Source organism: Drosophila willistoni (genome assembly GCF_018902025.1).
Source record: "Drosophila willistoni isolate 14030-0811.24 chromosome 2R unlocalized genomic scaffold, UCI_dwil_1.1 Seg167, whole genome shotgun sequence".
In the NCBI taxonomy this organism is placed as follows: Eukaryota; Metazoa; Arthropoda; class Insecta; order Diptera; family Drosophilidae; genus Drosophila; species Drosophila willistoni.
Genome location: NW_025814050.1, coordinates 1,803,765 through 1,809,732, shown reverse-complemented (window position 1 = coordinate 1,809,732; position 5,968 = coordinate 1,803,765). Strand labels below are relative to the sequence as shown.

The 5,968-nt window shown below is 35.8% G+C and overlaps 1 long non-coding RNA gene across 3 annotated transcripts; it reads right to left on the bottom strand.

Moving 5' to 3' along the window:
- Nucleotides 1-1,324: 1,324 nt before the first annotated feature.
- LOC124460277 lies at nt 1,325-3,410 on the bottom strand. 3 transcript variants are annotated; one of them, XR_006954202.1, is made up of 4 exons: nt 3,242-3,410; nt 2,947-3,191; nt 2,582-2,730; nt 1,325-1,599 (listed from the first exon to the last, which is right to left on the bottom strand). It is a non-coding gene; the product is annotated as an uncharacterized LOC124460277 (long non-coding RNA). The 3 variants fall into 3 exon arrangements; XR_006954200.1 differs by having other exon boundaries at nt 1,327-1,599; nt 2,947-3,180; XR_006954201.1 differs by having other exon boundaries at nt 1,327-1,588; nt 2,947-3,180.
- Nucleotides 3,411-5,968: the final 2,558 nt, after the last annotated feature.

Below are 5,968 nucleotides of genomic sequence, written 5' to 3'. Positions count from 1 at the left end.
TATTCACTCACTTCAAAACAAAAACGATTACGCTTAGGATTTCATGGATTTATTTTTTTTTATTAAAAACTTTTAATTTGAGTTAATAATCATTTTAATAGGTCAAGAACTAGTTATCAAGAAGTTAAGTCACTGAGCAAGTGAGTCTACGAAACTGAACAAAAGCTTTGTAAATTTGTTCACTTACTCACTGAAAGGAGTAGTTCAATTTTGTTCACTCACTCTCAAGCAACCCAAAACTACTTGTTTTCACAATACTTTTGAAATTGATAGGCTATGAGGTTTATTTTTCTCAGAATGATTTTTTTTCTTTATATGTATATTAGGGCGGATCAATTTATAAGAAGCAGATAACGTCAAATTAGAAGAAGAATTGTAAGATATTTCCACCAAAATTATGGTATTATATATACAGTCCCTTGCCATATTATAAGACTCAGGCTTAACAATTAAGTATTCCTACCTTATAACACGTCAGTAAACATTAACAAAGCTATTTCATGATGAAACATCAAAATTTATTATAAATACAACAAATGTCGCATAGAAAATTAGAAAGTTAGATGAATTCGCTATTGAAACACGTTAATTGAATTACACTATGAAACTGAAACTCTGTTTTGTAGGTTATATGTCTTTTTCGCGATAATCGATGTGAGCAATCGATTACCAACATGATCAGTGTTGCCAAAACGATAAAAGTGCCCGCGATATTCAAAATCTCAAGTTCTAATAACATATCTACAAAAAGTTCATAATAACAACAAGAAATGTAAAGTAAAAGTACATTTGCTGCATGAGTCTAATAATATTGCAAGGGACTGTATAATATTTAAAAATATTTCAAAAAGCTTTAGAAGACACTAAAATCTTATGGAATAAAGTGGGAAGATATTTGATGATTCGTTCAACTGATTATTTCGATATCTGATGCAGGCTGCTGATAAAAAGCTAATCTACCTTTAATATACCTTCAAACTTGGCTTAGGGTAGAAAAAGGTCGGGACTTTTAGTTGCCTGTGGACTTCCTTCTTTCTTTGTTTCACTTTGGCCTCTTGTCTAAATTGATTTATTTGTGTTTGCTGTCAGGCAGGAACTGCGCCAACTTTGGCAACTCTGGAATGAAAGTTTTTATTGTCTGGCTGACCACATTTTGTGGTCGCTTCGGTTATAGTGAATTTATTGCAAATTTTTTATGCCATTTTAAATGCTTGCATAAATTTAAATTTATTACGCGTCGATTTCCGCTATGTCCATTGGAATCTCTGTTTGGCCAGAAACTGTAAGAACTTTAATTTTACAACGTTTATTTTGTTAAAAGTTTAACTATGCAGAAATAAAGCATAAGGAAGATCATATATATATTACAAACTAAAATTAGCTTGGCTTAAGTTTCGAAAACGACAACATAATGTCCGCCAGTTACCAGTGATTAGGCAAAAGTGATGTATATCTTGGAACCAAGTGAATTCGATCGGGTCGATCCTGTATCGGGTCGATCCTGTATTGCTCCCTAGGAATTATCGTTTGAGTTCATAATATTTTCCAAGTGATTGAGTACAAGTAGTTCCGCCAGGACGCCTTTTCGCTAAAAGTGAACTTTTTGGATATATGGGTCATTACTTTAAAAGCTACATCTAAAAAGGATTCAGTTAGTCAGCTCAAAGCCTTTAAGTGTTGGGTGAGGACAAGGTTTCGCCGAAAGGTTACACTCAGTGATAGTCGTATAAGAGGAAAAAGTCTTTCAGTTGCCCTCTACATATACTACACCTGATATAAGAAGTCGATCTCTTATTAATAACTTGAAAAATTCACCTTACTCACTTTTTTGCTGATGAAACTTTGATCGATTTGCAGCAAGTAAACTTTGTGGTAATTATACCTAACCACTAAAATAATGAATAGCGCACTTTGTCGACTTTTCCCTTGGAGGCTTAAAACTTGCGGGTATCCAGGATGAAAGTTTTCCTTTTTCAAGTTTGAGGAAAATTAAAAGAAACCACATCATACTTCGATACTCATTAGGCAACATATTAATTTCACTGCCGGGACGCATCAACTTCTTCTTTAAAAAAGTTCATTTAAAACAATTAGAGATTGCCGCTTGCCGCAATACTGAATGGATAGATGGACGAATGGATAGATGGATGGACCAAAACTCTGGGGAAATTATGGCAAAGTTTGACCAACTGGCACTAATTTTGCGCTAATTTTGTTAGCCTGTTTGGGAGAGGAACTGCGGAAGAAGCCATGCCAAAAAAAGGGAAGAAAACAAGCTAAGGACTTTGGTTTGGACGCTGCTCGGACGATTTAACAAAGTCAGTGCAGCTCAAACACTAATTCCATTCATTAAAAAACTTTTTATATGCCAATTTCTGTTGTTGCTGTCCGTTCGTTGGCAATTTTTTACCATTCCACGTAGTCGTCGAAAACTTTTGCAGCTACTTGGCTGACATAAGGACAAGCAGCAGGCGGCTATCCGCGAGACCAGTTCCTTCCTTTTATCGTCTCACTCATCTTTTGCTGTCCTACTCAGTCTTGTCTTCTCGGGGAAAACAAAGCTAAAAAAATGATAACTTACTGGTTGCCTTCTGCGGCGGCTCCTACTCCTGTTCCTGTTGCAGCTCATACTCCTCCTGGTGTACATCATCAGTCACATAATGAAGTTGCAGCTGTTGAAAAATACTCGTAACTTTTCGAGTTTATGGCTTGTCCAAGCTATGAGACCAACTGGGCAAAAGAGAAATAGAGACAAACTCAGAAAGAGGAAGATGAAAAGAAGAAATATGCAAAGGAGCAAAATTCACTAGAGACAGAAAAACGAAGGGTAAGAGTAAATTAATTAAATTTCCCTGTTTCAGCTACCTTGCTCTGCACAAGTAGTGACTGATTTTCGACACACTGAAAAACATTACCGAATTAAAATTTGCGTCAAAATATACATACATGTGAGATGGGATAAGGTAGTTGCATCCTGGTGGCAGCTCCTTTATGCAGATTGGCAACGCAGCAGCAGTCGTGAGGTATCGTGTGAAGTCAGTAGTGGATGTGCAGCAGTCAGAAGTATCAGCATTCAGCAATCGAAAGCAGTAGTAAGAAGCCGATAAATTAGTAGTACACAGTACCCGAGATTTAAGTTGCATGTTGTAATCATTATTGGCCAGTCCACGATTTAGAATACTATTAATAAACTATAATATAATACATTTGGGGACTCATTTGACGACTCCATCTTACATACATATGTATATCGGCGAGTTGAGGATTTCAGGGATTCCTGAATCGTTGTTTTTATTATTGGCTTCCATTTTTGTCACTAGGTTTGTGCAGGGGTCTCGACGTGCATTCAGATTGAATTCGAGAAGGAAAAGAGACTTAATTCTCTCAACCGCACACAGAGCCACACTCGATGACAGCCTATAGGCTGTGACAGTATATGTCATCGCACATATCTAGTGTTAAACAGTTCTACATCAGTCATGTTATTCATTATTCAACACTGATCAATTCGCCTTGAAAATAGGCACACAATTTAAATTATTAAAAATGCCTAATACAATCTCCGACACATACATATATATAAAATATATTAGCTTTAGCGTAGCTAAATGTAAAAAGTTAAATTTTCACAATCTTTGGCTGGGGTAATGCGCCGCATGTAGCATGCTATGTTATGTCTGTATGACAGCTTTATCATATAATTACCTGATTTCGATAAAATTTTGAATAGTCATTTTTTGGTAGTTAAGACTGAAAAATATTAATTTTTATGACAGTATCGTTAAAAGTAACAAAGTTATTGGTCAAAGTATTTGTTTTCGACCGATCGTTCCTATGCCAGCTACAGAATATAGTTACCCGACATTGATAAAATCTGGCACAGTCATTTTTAGGCATATTAAACTTTATGACAATAGCTCAGAAAATAACTAAGTTACTGAGAAATGTCACTGTTTGTGACTTTGACGTTTGTATGGGAGCTATATGATGTAGTGGTTCGACCCGGCTGAATCAGAGATATACAACGCCTGCAGTATATACAAGCCTATATGCAAAATTTCAGCTCTGTAGCTCTTACGGTCTAGGAGGAGTTTGCGTTGATCCTGACGGACGGACGGACGGACGGACGGCCGGACGGACGGGCGGGCAGACAGACGGACATGGCTATAAGAACTCGTCTCGTTGTACTGATCAAGAATCTATACATTTTATATGGTAGGAGATTCTTCTGACGTTTGACTAAAATTAATATTTTCTTTTTGCGAGGGTATTACAAGGCCAGAATTATTCAAATTGCCCTAGCACCGCCTTCGATAGGAAAAAAAATTTTGCCAGCGTAGTTCAATATGCTTTTTGCCTATGTGCCAAAAACCAAAAACTACTTACAGATTCGCAAAAATAATGGTGTGTAGAATTATTCAAGCGTACTTTTCTGGTTTATTACCCTTTTGTCAGACAATATTTTAACCGATTTCAAAAATAATCGTCCCCATATTTTATACAAAATTGGCAAAATGATAAAAAAAACAGCTTCTTGAGAAATAGAATGTTTTGCCTATTTTAATACCAACTTCAGGGAATTTATTTCTTCAGTTGAAGCCCAAAAGGCACAACTTGGCAAGAGGACTCTATCTGTGTGAATTTTCGATCGGAAGTACCCGGGTACTGCCGACGTTTAATATTGCAAATCCTAGCTTGATAAATTGATTTTCGAATTTAAAAATTACTTGTGAAATTCATGTTTTTATTTTTCTTTTATCCTTCACGCACACATGAGGGCGAGATAGAAAGTAAGTGATGAAAGATAATGTCCCTGGCAAATAACTTGGTGCAGGCAAACGCCAGTGGCTTACTTACGAATTCCCTTATTAAGTTTGACTGCCATTAGCAATCAATAAGCCATAACTTGCAAGTTCTTCGAGGGATACTTATGAAGGTGCCAAACAACTTCTATAATGACAGCCTAACTTCGTTGGAAAGTCCTGCTGGGAGCTGTGATATATATCAACCGACACCCTAATGTACACGGATACAGTCTTGGCCAAAAATTTATGACGCTTTGATTTTTGGACTTTAGTTCTGATTTTCTCGGCTCCCAATTTACTCCATGAAAAGATTATCTCAGCATGTTGTTGGTTTTTGTATTCAGATTATGATTCCTTAATGTGAATATATAACCTTTGGCGCCTTTTCTACTGGCGCTTTTGAACAAAAACCCCTTTTTTTTCTGGTCAAATATTTATAACGTTTTTTTAAATCTTCAACATTACAGAAAGAAGTATAAACTCTTTAAAGGAAGTTTTATATGTAGCAAAACCGAGAAAAACTAAACACCAAAAATATTCAATTTAGCACCAATATTCGTTTTGGGGTCAATTGAAATTTTGAATTTTGTTTGCAATTTTTGAGCGTATTGGCAGATCCCATTTGACGACACTAATTTGTACTAAACTACTTTTTAACTTCCTATGAAAGAAAGTGAATTGAATTTCCTGAATTTTATCTGTTAAAAATGACATAGGTAGTTTTCAAGTGTACCTGTACTTTTTCATTCTTATATTTCTAAAGTTTGCAATATTATGAAACTGGTCTAAAACTGGTCATTTTGCATGGTGTAATGACTTGCATCATCAGAAAACGGTCTTCGTTAAATGCAGGACTTTATATTTATAGTATTAGCTGATTTTCTTCAGTGGAATTGTATTTCATGAAATGCAAGTGGTGTGAAAACCGCTGGTTAACAGCTCTCAACGTTTATGTGTGTCAATTATGGCCAACAAAGTAAAGATAAGCCCGAGAAAGGGCTTTAGTGAATTTCTAACTCGTAAATGAGTTAAATCTATAAGTATTTAAGTGCCACAGTCAACATAATCGGGTACACAACTGCAATGCAGTCATAAACTCCTCGCACCAAATATCAATTTATTCACTTAATTAAGCACATATGTGACTGCGCCATTTTCGCAAA